Source organism: Pezoporus flaviventris, unplaced genomic scaffold (genome assembly GCF_033815535.1).
Source record: "Pezoporus flaviventris isolate CSIRO_AGI_PZ_B2104156 unplaced genomic scaffold, CSIRO_AGI_Pfla_v1 ptg000054l, whole genome shotgun sequence".
NCBI lineage: Eukaryota > Metazoa > Chordata > Aves > Psittaciformes > Psittacidae > Pezoporus > Pezoporus flaviventris.
Genome location: NW_026892602.1, coordinates 6,509,782 through 6,523,401, shown reverse-complemented (window position 1 = coordinate 6,523,401; position 13,620 = coordinate 6,509,782).

The window sequence follows — 13,620 nt, the reverse complement described above, 5'->3', positions numbered from 1 at the left end:
CTCATGCAGACTTAGATGATACACTGAAATCACAGAGCTCATTTATAGAATCATAGATTAATAGAATAGTTACAGTTGGAAAGGACCTTAAGATCATCAAGTTCCAGCCCCCCTGCCATGGGCAGGGACACCTCACACTAAACCATATCACCCAAGGCCTCGTCCAACCTGCTCTTGAACACTGCCAGGGATGGAGCATTCACAGCCTCCCTGGGCAACCCATTCCAGTGCCTCACCACCCTAACAGGAAAAAATTTCCTCCTTATATCCAATCTAAACTTCCCCTGTTTAAGTTTTAACCCGTTATCCCTTGACCTGTCACTACAGTCCCTAATGAAGAGTCCCTCCCCAGCATCCCTATAGCCCCCCTTCAGATACTGGAAGGCTGCTATGAGGTCTCCATGCAGCCTTCTCTTCTCCAAGCTGAACAGCCCCAACTTCCTCAGCCTGTCTTCATACAGGAGGTGCTCCAGTCCCCTGATCATTCCTATGGCCCTTCTCTGGACTTGTTCCAACAGTTTCATGTCCTTTTTATGCTGAGGACACCAGAACTGCACACAGTACTCCAAGTGAGGTCTCACAAGAGCAGAGTAAAGGGGCAGGATCACCTCCTTCGACCTGCTGGTCAAGATGTAGAAAGTCCAATGTCTCAGACAACTAAAATTCATCTGTTTTGGTACATCCCAGAAAAATCACCTCATGTGCTGAGAGGATAGAAAAAGGAAAATCTTTCAGCAACTTCAGTATCAGTTTCAGTTAAGACCACAAAATTGGTTCAATCTGAGAGAAATTATGCAGTTCCAGCCTGATTCCTTAAGAATATAAATATGCTAGATTTCCAGCTCTCCTTTGAATGAATCTTTTGATTTAAAAGAGAGTAAAAAAAAAACCCAAACCACCAACTAAATTATTCAATGTCAAGTACATAATTTTGCTGAATTTTAATTTAACAGAATCTTCATTGATTTTTTTCTTGTTGCTTCTGTTCTCTGTATGGGTAGCACATGTCCTTTTATAAATTGGTTTACTACAAGTCTACAACCACTTTCCTGGAAAGAGGCTGAATGAAAAGGGAAGCACTGACACCAGACCATCCCCTTCCACACAACAGCAGTGCAGTCTGGTCCTGGTCAGCAGTTCACTCAATTTAGAGTGCCAATATTGAAAAGAATTTATAAAAAAAACAAATTTTTTAATTGTTTAAGTAGTCGTAAGCACTTTTAATATTGCTATTGCCAGCCTTCTGGGTGGCAAAACACAGCCTGGACTCAATCTTTCGAACATGTTGTTACACCATTTGGGGGATTTGGAATTAAGTTCCAGCATTGCATATAGCATAATCTTAAATCACACACAATGCACTATAAGCAATCCTCTGCTGGCCAAATCTACTAAAATGATTTATGCACAGGAAGTTTAACTGTACAACAGGGAGACTGCTGCACATTTGCACCTTCACAAAGAACCCTTGTCAAGCAAGTCACTGCTATACATGCCATTTGGGCAGGTTTTAGACTGGTGTGAGATTTAGAGTTTTGAAATAAACCCACCTTCTTTCAATATGAAAGGACAACAAGCATATTGTATAGAAAATACGCAGCTTCTTATGCACAAACATATAAATACATTTTATAGTAGTCACATAACTAAAAAAATCCACCAGCATTAAATAAAAGCCCTGCCATAATGCAACCTGTTGTTACTCCTCAGAGTGACTAAAATATGATTTCACCATGCTGAAGTGTCTCTCCTCCCCCTCACACCACCAAACCCTTTCTTCTTCTGCATTTGTTATACATTCTCATTTATATTATCTGTCTAGCTGTCTGTCCTTAGATTGTAATCTGCTTAGAACAGGCCCTTTTCCTTCTTGACCATTCAACGAGCACTGCAGTTGGTGGTACCATGGACAAATATTAAATGAACCTCTCTGAAAAGAGACAACTGTAAGAGGGAATTCTATTGTGTAAAACAAACGTTCCCACAGAAGAGAGCTAAGGTACTTAACTGAACTAGTTTTTGCTCAAAAGACTATTCAAAATATTGAAACACTCCTCTGCACATTGTTTGCTTGCACAGAGACATATACGGTGCATTTTTAGGGGGCTCATCCTGACAGCATTTCAGAAACAGAAGCTTCCGTTAATATTTCAGCAGGAAATGTGTCTCGTGTAACTGTTTTGAGAGTTTAATCAATGCCTTTTAAAATAAGCCAACACCAGAAATGGAAGCTGGCTTGTGATTTCTCCTTAAAAAGCTGACTATGGAGTAAGGGAAAGATTTTTAAGCAAAACAGTATTTCATCTTGCAAAGTGCAAGATGAAAAGTGCATGAATGAAAAACGGGGGCTACAGACTGACAGTATCTCTAGAGCACTTGCTTTCTGTCCTGCTGTAAATTTAAGTAACCTTGCAGCAAGCAGTAACTTTGAAATTAGAACCTGTCAGAAAAGACTTCCTATTATTCGTGTTGGTGCCTGCAAGTTTAGTTTTTCTGTTTGAGGATCTCCACTTAGTTTTATGAAATTTGTCAGAAAAATTATTTCTGTGAAGCTTCATTAGAGTGGCAAAACAATTCCACAATTAAAAACCTCATGGGAAAAAAAAAAAATTACATGAGTTGTATTCAGGTACAGCTGTGAAAAGGGTATGAAAAATTTGCTGTGAAGCTGCACTCAAACCCCCTCCAATCCAGTACCCTTTTGCCCTCAGCATCCACCTTCTCCCCTGTTGAAATCGAGAATGCAGAGTGGATATTGAAATTAACTAGTACAGTAAGTGAACTGCAGAATTAGTGCCAATCTAGCAAATTAAACAAGGGAATAACCTAAATTTTTTTCCATTTTTCCTTTTTTATTTCCAACAAATTAGAGGGCTCCAGTAGATTTTATCAAATGCTGAGCTCCCCACTCTCTTTCTCAAAACTATATAAATGCCTTGAACTCCCAAAAGAACATCACCATTCCTTAGCCCCATGTAGTTCTCTTTCATTTACCCACTTCCACAGCACCATTTTCAAAGACTTGTTTTAGCCAAAGAGAACAAAAGTGGAAATCCTGAAAGGATATCTGCAGATTTTTCCAGAATTTTTACTCTGACCCCTCCACCAACTGTCCACAAGACCTCCACACCCCCACTGGGATATCCTTTATGGATGACTCCTGAGGTACTTGAAGATTAAAACAAAGGATAAGCTTCACAAGTCTTCCACTGCAACACCAGCCACAATAGTTTAGTTGCCCTCTCTGAACACAAAAGTAAAGCCTAGCCTCACCTTTGAAGTTGTAAGCCTTAGTCAAATTCCAGAAAACAAGAGACAGACATGACAATATATAATTTATTTTGTGAACCACACACATTCTACATGATCTGATCAGATGCAAGTGCAGGACATAGGTATCAACTATGAGATTGAAAGTCTTTTCTTTTAAAATTTATTACTTAACTCAACAAACAAAATTTACAGATAGCCTCATAGGACAACACTAAACACTAAAAAAAAATAAAATGAATATGTCTCTTTAATGCATAACCCATTCAAAATTGGGCCCCAAGTGTTGCACTAGCAAACTACAATAGAGAGCCTGCAGGCTGCTTCAGAACTGCACAGGCACTGAATGCAAAAAAGAACCGCAGTGCTTCCATGGTGGCATTGATTCCAATTCAAGCACAATAATAGGACAGAGCACAGTATTCTTCACTTGCATCATAAAAGGAAAAGACCAGTAAACTCAAATTTTGTGTACATGCCCTAAAACAGATGCTAAATCCCCACAACAAAATCCCACAACCCTGTTTTACATGGGGTTTCCCACAAACAAATTACAAAACTCTACTTTATATGGGCAATTGATTAATTTCTTGCAAGTCTTCCTTTCCTGTAACATAATTTCATTTGTTTTCAAATAACCCATCGTTTCCAACCACTTCCATGGCGCAATTTAACCTCAATAAATCCACTTAGATATGCTCCTGTCCCCAGTTATTTTGCAGACTACTAAATTCTATGTATTATGGAGTGAATTTTGTACATAATGTTAATTGGTGATATAAATAAATGGCAGTTTCAGTGATAAATTTCTTGTTGTGAGGGCTGAAAGCTTCACCTGCACCTACTTCTCTATGTATCTGGAACAAGACCATATGCTGTGCCAGTATTTCTACCCATAGCAGTATCTCTAGAAGAGGCCACAAGTACCTGCTCTGTTTTGATGATGCAGCTACACAGAGTACGTTACCCCAGAATCCTCTGCACATGTAAAAGAAGAAGATTTAGAAAGATGGCACATCTGACCATGTATGAAGCTGATCCTACACACTATGCCTCTAGAACAGCAATATCATTCAGAATCAGGAAATAGCTTGCCAAGTCATGAAAATGCAGCTCTTGCCGAGATGGCAAGACTAATAAATAATGGAATGGCTTTTCCAAGTCTAAGCTGTGCTATAAAGAAGCAAGAGGGACATTTTTTATCTGCAGAAAAGCTCATCATTGTGAAAGAAGAGGCAGGGACGATTTTAAAGAAGGAAGCAAGGAGACCACTGGAAACAGGAGTCCTATAAGACAACTGATGAGCCTGATGGGAGCCTCTGATCACTAACTTGCAAATAATCCAGTATTTCATTTTGCACCCTTTAAAAAAAAAAACAAAAAACAAACAAACAAAAAAACACACAAAAAAAACCCAAAACATCGCTGACATGATATCTGAATGCAACAGATTAGCCCATGGGACGATATCTTGATACAGCCATACATGTGTTTTTTAAAGCTAAAAAAAGAGCAGCATGACTATTTATTCTGAGGTCTTAGATGAAAAAGGATGTAAACTTTCACTCAGTAACACCTCCATTGAGATCTCTAGATCTTAGATCTTAGAACATACCTCTCAAGAAAACCAGAGTGCTTAAATCAAGACTTCAAGTGACAGAGAACCTACTGGGGCAAGATGTTCCAGTGGTTAATTACACTATGTTCATTATGGTACATAGGGCAAAACTACTCTGCTCAGGAGACATATTAAAGTCACTAGAGGACAACAGCCTAATGTGCTAGCTCCAATTTACTTTGTGAAAGAAATTCAGGCTAAAAAGATAAGGCATACACACTCTTTCTTAAAGCAGGAGGTGGCACACTATATACCACAAACAAGTGTAACCTCCTCTTACTTGTTTAATTATGGCTAATATATCATCCACCTCTGTTTAAAAGACATTCTCATGCAACCCAACATGAAGTCTCAAGTTTCAAAATGCTGTAGAGTTAATAATTTCAGACTGGATGAGGCAATGCAGAAGACAAACAAATGTTTTTCATCTGAAAATATTGGCTAGCACAAAAAATAATAATCTAATAACCTAATGCAATGCAAGTCCTTAGGACCTGAGAAACAGCAGCTTTTTAGTAACATGAAATGTTTAGGACAAGAAGAGATTAGTATTTTATCCCAACTGAATTTCATGGAGAATTTTGATAAGAATGTAATTTCACAAGCTGACTAACAAGCCAGGTCTGTGAGGAGGCCTCAAATCTATAGTTATCACACATGCTGAAGAGTTTCACATATCATCCAAAGTCAGCACTCTAGCTACACACTGGCTCCAAACACTATTGTTGGCACTGTTTATAAGCAGACTATACTTCAATTTTGTCTTGAACGTCATCTAAATGCTTTGTACAGGAGATTTATCCTAAGGGACATCCCAGATTATTATGTTAATCTTTGAAAATCTGGCAAGGTTACAGGAGAAAAGTATGTAGTATATAATACAGGAAAGAAATTTCAACTGGATGGGTAAAATATATATTCAGACTTCATCTTTAGTTTCTACATATTATTTATGCAAAATACATTAACAGTGAAATTTATCAGTTCAGCTGCATTGTTTATAAATAGTCCTATGTTGAAATCTTGAGACAAAGACATTATATGAGATATTTTGACCTGAATAAAACCCTCTCCAAATAAAAATGAATACTTACACAGAATTCTCTTATATCAATAATTTTCATGTAACAGTTCTGAAGCTTGTTTTTAATGGAAATCCACATTTTTGTCACAGGCTTGCACTGCTTCCTTAAAAATACCCTATAAAAACATATTTTTGTTTGATTTCTCTGTAATCATGTTATGCGTCTGACTAGAATGGAAAACCAAGAACTTGTAATATTATGACTACAAATAAACATTTAATGTAACAGAGTGCTGCAATTTCTGTACTGAAGCCTTTTTTCACATTAAAAACCTTTAGAGTGATGTAGGTTTATACATGATGTTATGCAAAAACATACTTTTGAATTACAATTTTGAATTGCAATTCGGACAGAAATTCATTCTAAAAAGGTTTTATTGCACATTTTAGGATATTCAGCACCACATAAAAATCACTGTAGTAACATGATGCAAAACACTGAACTGGAATCAAATCACTTCAGTGGATCAATATCATTTTAAGAATTTTTAAGAGCAAAACTTCACAAGGATCATGTAACTGCAATCTTCAGCCTGTGCATCTGTCAGACAGCCTACAGCTTTTTGCATCAGCTTCTTCTTATCTTCTTCTCACTATTAATGCTTCCAGATCGTCAATTGTCCCTTGATGTTCTTACGGTATTACTACCCTGGGGCCCCAGGTGCTTTCTCAGCTCCCTGCAAACCACCATAACCCCAAACAAACCCACCTCCAGCAGCTGAACACCAGCATGGCTCCACTGACCGAGCAGCCGCAACTGTAAGAAAGAGTATGTGGCTTTTGAACACATTTCTCAGTCTAATGAGGATTCTGACAGAGCAGGATGAATAAGTATGATAGTTTTTTCAAAAGGTGACATCTTAAGTGAGCTGCCTACCATTATGCAACTGGACTGGCACCTTACAGCACACAGTGAAAGTAAGCAGATAAGATGAAACACAACCTGGATACCAAGCAAAAGGCTCGTCACACATAAGTCTACCCCTTGTGAGATGGTAACTTGCTGTGTGCTCACAGCTGATCTGGAGGAATTTGTAATGCCATGTGCACTGTCAGTGCACTGATGCTGACCTGCAATCCACTGACTAATGAACTGTAGAGCATGAATATACAAGCTTTACACTAGGGTAACTAACCTGTCGCACTTGTATAAGTGCTAATATCTATCACACTGAACAACAGTTTACACTCAAGGAAAAAATAACCAACCAATCCCATATGAACAACCCACATATGGGATGCTATCCAGTAAGTGTCAAAGCATACTGTACAGAGACATTATGTGCTGCTTTTGAAAATTTATATTTTGTCCACCTATTCAGTTTTGCACAGAGGTCTAAAATGCAGCAGACTTAATTGTTTGGCGGGGAAAGTAGATTGTCAGAAAAGTGCTGACCTCATAAAACAGGCTATCATGTAACTAGAATTTCTCATGTATCTAGATCCAGTCAAGTTTTCCAGGTATCCAGGAAATCCCAGGAAATGCCAGACACGCTGTTGTGGTTTAAACCAAACCAGACAACTCATTCACTCACTTCCCCCCTCTTCTTGCCCTCCCCCTACTCCCGGAGGGATGGAGAGGAGAGTCAAAAAGAATGCAACTCCCACAGGTTGAGATAAGAACAGTTTAGTAACTAAGGTATAACACAAATCACTACTGCTACCACCAATAATAATAATGATAAAGGAAATAACAAGGGAAGAGAATACAGCACCTCACCACCAGCCGACCGATAACTCGCCCCCCCCAGCCCGACCAAGCACCGACCGATACCTCCTCCAACCCCGCAGTCTCCCAGCCCTTCCGGCTAACTCCCAGTTACATCCTGGGCATGACGTGCTGTGGTATGGAATACCTCTTTGGTCAGTTTGGGTCAGGTGTCCTGTCTCTGCTTCCTCCTGGCTTCCCCTCCTCCCTGGCAGAGCATGAGGCTCACAAAGTCCTTGGCCAAACCAAAACATCATTGTTATCAGCTCTGTTCCCAAGCCGAAAGTCAAAACACTGCACTGCACCAGCTACCAAGAAGGGGAAAAATGACTGCTACTGCTGAACCCAGGACACACACTAGGATACATTTTTGTCCAGTTGGTCTGAGTATGTGCAGCAAATCCAGTACACCTGCAGCATACAATATTTCTGCATGCAATCATCTCATCAATAGTGATACATGTTTAAATTCCTAAACACGTAACAAGGTTTTATTCTAACAAGAGGTAACAAGGTTTTATTCTAACAAGAGGTAACAAGGCTATCCTTGATCATTGGAGGAATGATCCTGCTTAGCACCTTTTTCAAAGATGAGATGCGTGGAGAACATACGACTGTGAAAGCTATACACAAAACCCAAATTATATACACATTTCTGTATTATATATAGTTCACAGTATTAGGGTTAATTTCTTCCCTGCAAATTGGAATGTTTGCAGTCCACATCAGGTCATTACGTAGAAGTGTAAAGAACAATGAATTGATAAGGTACTTGAAGATAAACCCAAACACTAATGGTAAGACACTCCTGTTAAGTACAGGAAATGAAACAAGTACATGAGAATAGCTTGTCCAGAATGTGAAGCAAAGTGAAGCATCAGCATGCTGGAGTAAAGAAGTGTGCCACCATTGGACGGACAGACCGTGCTTTGGGTCAGACATGCAAATAATGTCAGCGTAGACAGTAAAGACCTCTTCTGCCTGACTGATAAAACCTGTCTTGAGTTTAAAAACCTGTCCTAATGTTGCAGAAAACATCCACTATATTCACTGGTCCCAGAGAAGTGATGCTGCAAATTCCTTTGGATTCAGTTTGAGAACTTCAGTAAGTAATGTGGACAGTAAAGCTAGAATTCAGCTTCAGAGTGGGTCTCAAATCAAAAAGAAAATATCTCTGTGATAGACATATGAAAGCTGGATGCAAACTCGCCTTGTGCAGTGGAGATATTTAACATGAATAAAATATTACCATCTGAAAATGATACAACCTGTAATACTTCATATCAATCTTTGAAAATATATTCCTGGATATCTCATAAATCATAGTGAGTGCCATGACAATAGCTAATTTTGCAAGCTGCTGATCTGCTGAGCATAACTATCTGTATTACATATACACTATGCATATAAATCTATTTTTTAAAACCATTTTCCTCTCTCTTTGGTAAGTTTTGGTTGGGTTTTTTTCATGAGAAAGTAATTACTACTCCTTCCCCCACCATATGAAACAACATAATGAAAGGGAAGCTATAGTGCTGATTGAGAATCTGCATGAACTACAATTTAAAGCAAATCTGATTTCATCCTTTATCTAATTAAGAAAATTTTATATATTTCTTTAACACGTATAAGCTAGTAACCCACCTTCCATATAATACACTGCAGAGTTACCAATTTAAAGAACTGAAAGAACAGCTCAAAAAAACCCAAAGGCCAGGTTTGGGGAAGTATAACAATTTACTAACTCAGAACTTCAAACATTAAAATTATTATTATTATTATTATTATTGTTGTTGTTACCCTCTCAGCCACATAAGTGTGTCACATCAGTTTTGAATTAGATGGACAGAAAACCAAAGTAAACAGAGCAGGAATTCTACCATGCTTACTTAGACCTGTACAATTTTCAAACTTTTAAAAAACTTACAAAGCAGACACCTCTACAGGAAAAATAAAAACAAAATAAAAATTCCCTATGGCTCAGATACCACCATCAGAAATAAATTCAAAGAATAAAAACTCATGCATTTGAATTGCTCCTTTACAAGTGGCTAGTAAGGCACTTTGTGAAAATTACTGGTTTTCAAATGATATTTAAGTCTTACTTAGAGAGGAAAAACTCTTTCAAAGAATAATAGATTTTTTTTTTTATTCTACCTTCAATGGTCAGATTTCCATAATACGAACTGCTTGATAGTCACTTTCCCTTTAAATTATTTTTTAACCATACAGGCAGTCACATCTGATTTCTGATTCTCCTTACCTTACTTTTCCTTTCAATTACTTCAGTTCTTAATACGAACAATAAGAGTGCTCATTGCATGTCCTCTGTGGGACTCCTGGAACTTAGATACTCAATAGACAGGTGCATAGATAAGGATTCAAAGTCTTTGTTCCACTGTCCAGACAGAATATGTTTAATCTTTTTTCTACCTTTTCTATGCCATTTAAACTTTAACCTAGTAGTAACTTTTACTGCCTTGATTCACAATTCAAAGCTATAAAGATGAAAAGTCCTTGCCTTGGAACGTAGCTTGAAAACTTCATTCTTAGTCTGTATTTCTTTTGAACTTCTTCTTGTGGTTTTTGTCTTTATTTTTCCAGGGTGCCAACTTTACAGTGGAGGACTTTCCAAACCTAACAGCAGGGCTACTTGGAAGGAAAAAAATGTAGAGCAAATTTGCCCAGAATCAGCTCACCTTAATGGAAAATATTTAAATTACTGACCAGGGTTGATTAGAAGGCAGTCAGTCCACTTTTCCCCCATCTTTTTAAATATGCCACTAGTGACATACAATTATACATATAATTGTAAATATACACATTATATACATATCTATACAATAAGTACATTTGTCCCATCAAACATGGGACAGAGACTGAATGTAAAAGTAATAAAGAACCATGATTTGTACAGCACAAAACACACAACAATCAAACAGAAATCATAGTTTAGAGTAGCAAGCAAGATACATATTTGGTACCTAAAAGAAGAAACCTTTTACAATGGCTGAGATAGATATTAAAAGCATATTTGTGTCAGAGCAGATAAATATACAAATTTCTGGAAAATTCAAATATCTTCCAGGAGTGTGAAAGGTGGTGCTGCCGTATGCCACACTCATTCAGTCACAATTCAGTGACCAAGCTGATTCAGTAATGCATCAAGCTGCTAAGAAATGTGCCAGAGGCATGGGTACACATGCTGATCTGGCGCCCTACTCTGAAGGGACTAGCCACCAACAGAAGGGCAGCTTGGTTTGCCAGGGGTCACCTGTGAGAGCCCATCTTGCTATTTCAAACATTGAATGGGAGCTATCCTAAGAAATAAAAGGTTTCTCTGATTCTTAAAATATATTTCACCCTTCTTGGTTTAGGGAAGAAAAAAACCAAAGTTGGAAATGGTGTATAATACTCATTATCTGAACTGCTTTTCAAAGCTATTAGCTGGAAGAGCTCACTTTTGCGGCTCCTTTCAGACTTTCTAACAAGACTGTCACTCAGCCATGAAAAGCAGCACTGCCTGCCCACTGCTAAGGAAAAAAATCCAGCAAGGCTAGGAGGATGCTCTGCACCTCTCTCAGCATCGCTCCCTGAAGTCCAATTATCATATGTTGCAGTCAGGCTAGGTGAAGAGCAATCCACACTTCTGGGCATGGGGCTTGCTTAGGTGACCACATAAAAATAAAAACAGCTTTATATAGCTAAAGCCAAGTGGTTTTGTGCTCCTTGGAATAAGACAACATGCAAAGACAGTGATCAGGTTGGCTGCAGAATTTTCTAGGGCCCTACAACACTTTCAAAGAGTGAGCTGGGTCATTTTGCATCCATACAAGACAAACATCATTCATATATTTGCATTATACAAGGATTTTAATGCGCGCAAATGAAAAAGATATTGTGTCCATCTAGCACCATTTAATTAAATACTATACTTTCATATTAGGAAATAATGTTCTATTCTTTAAGGAACTATCATTAAATCTAAAAATCATATATTGTGAAATCTAGCACAATTATTGCTTAGCATCTTATTAAAACTACTACTTTTCAAATAGAAATTGAAAGTCAGTAAGTTGTTTCAACAAAACACCCATTGCTTATAGATGTTAGCATATCATTCAAATTACTTCAGTTACTGGAGTTACTAATATTATCTTTACCAATTAAAGGGAGATCGAATGAATGCCCCCTCCAACAAGGTGAAAGCCATCATGAAGGTAGGATTACAGCATGCAGACTATCAGGTAGAAATGTGATTACCAACATAAATCCTGTAGCTATAAAAAGCATTTCAAGTAATTATGTAAAAGATATGTCCTCAAACTCTATCATTTAAAAAACATTTAACTCATCATTTAAATTTACCAGCAGAGTTTACTCTTCTTAAACACGAAACTGATGTCCATCACTGCAGTCTCCACGCCTTGAAATAAATTTCAATTTTAATTTACAGAGCCATACAAACTTCTGAAATGCTTTATTCACCATTCAGTCAAGATATATAACCAGGCAATAAAAAAATTAAAGGACATACACATACTGTACTTAACAATATCTGTCATTAAAAAAAGGCCTCAGTAAAGGTGTTTCTTCTCTTAAGCATGAGAGACTTGGAGAAGCACCACAGAGAATAAACAGTAGAAAAGTCAGATGGACTATTCTAGCTATCTCAAAAATCCTAAGTCTTCAAAAATCTATTTAGAACAATTTAGAGTAAGAGTTAATTCTGTCTTCACTGAGGGGAGTTGAATCAAAAGTTAGAAAGAAAAGGCATTAATGATCCAGGACAATAACAGTTTGGAAAGGAAGAATGTTGCAAGGAGCTAGGCATACACTAGATCTTGGGTCTTGCAGTGCTGCATGTTCACACATCCTCTGCATCCATGTCATCAACAGTAAGACCCTTGGACTGCCCAACTCCTTTCTCTGTTCATTCTTTTGGAATGATGGGAAGGAGCACTGAGAGTCTTTTTTAAGCTCCTCTTTCTTGATCCTTTTTATTCAAATAGAATCACAGAATCATAGAATCATAGAATAGCTAGGGTTGGAAAAGACCTTAAGATCATCTAGTTCCAACCCCCCTGCCATGGGCAGGGACACCTCACACTAAACCATATCACCCAAGGCCTCATCCAACCTGGCTTTAAACACTGCCAGGGATGGAGCATTCACAACTTCCCTGGGCAACTCATTCCAGTGCCTCACCACCCTAACAAGAAAGAACTTCCTCCTTATATCCAATCTAAACTTCTCCTGTTTAAGTTTTAACCCGTTACCCCTTGTCCTATCACTACAGTCCCTAGTGAAGAGTTCCTCTCCAGCATCCTTACAGGCCCCCTTCAGATACAGGAAGGCTGCTATGAGGTCTCCAAGCAGCTTCTCTTCTCCAGGCTCAACAGCCCCAACTTCCTCACCCTATCTTCATACAGGAGGTGCTCCAAGATTTTGCCAGGCACAGAGGTGAGACTGACTGGTCTCTAATTCCCTGGGTCATCCATTTTCCCCTTCTTGAAAATGGGGGTTATATTTCCCTTTTCCCAGTCATCCAGAACTTCACCTGACTGCCATGATTTTTCAAACATGATGGACAGTGGCTTAGCAACTTCATTTTCCAGCTCCTTCAGGACCTGTGAATTGATTTCATCAGGTCCCATGGACTTGTGTACATTCAGGTTCTTAAGATGGTCTCAAACCAGATCCTCTCCTACAGTGGGCCTAGGGTCTTCATTCTCACAGTCCCTCCTTCTGCTCAACAAGAAAGTGATGCTTGGTGAAACAAAGTGATTCCAAGCACCATTCCCTCTGGTTAAATGCCGCTGCTCTTACGGCCTCACCTGTGTCTTTCTTGTTTAAGGACTCTCCTAGATAAATACTAACAACAGAAGTTACTTGGAATACTAAATTATCAAGGAACTACATAAAAAATGTGAGAAGAGG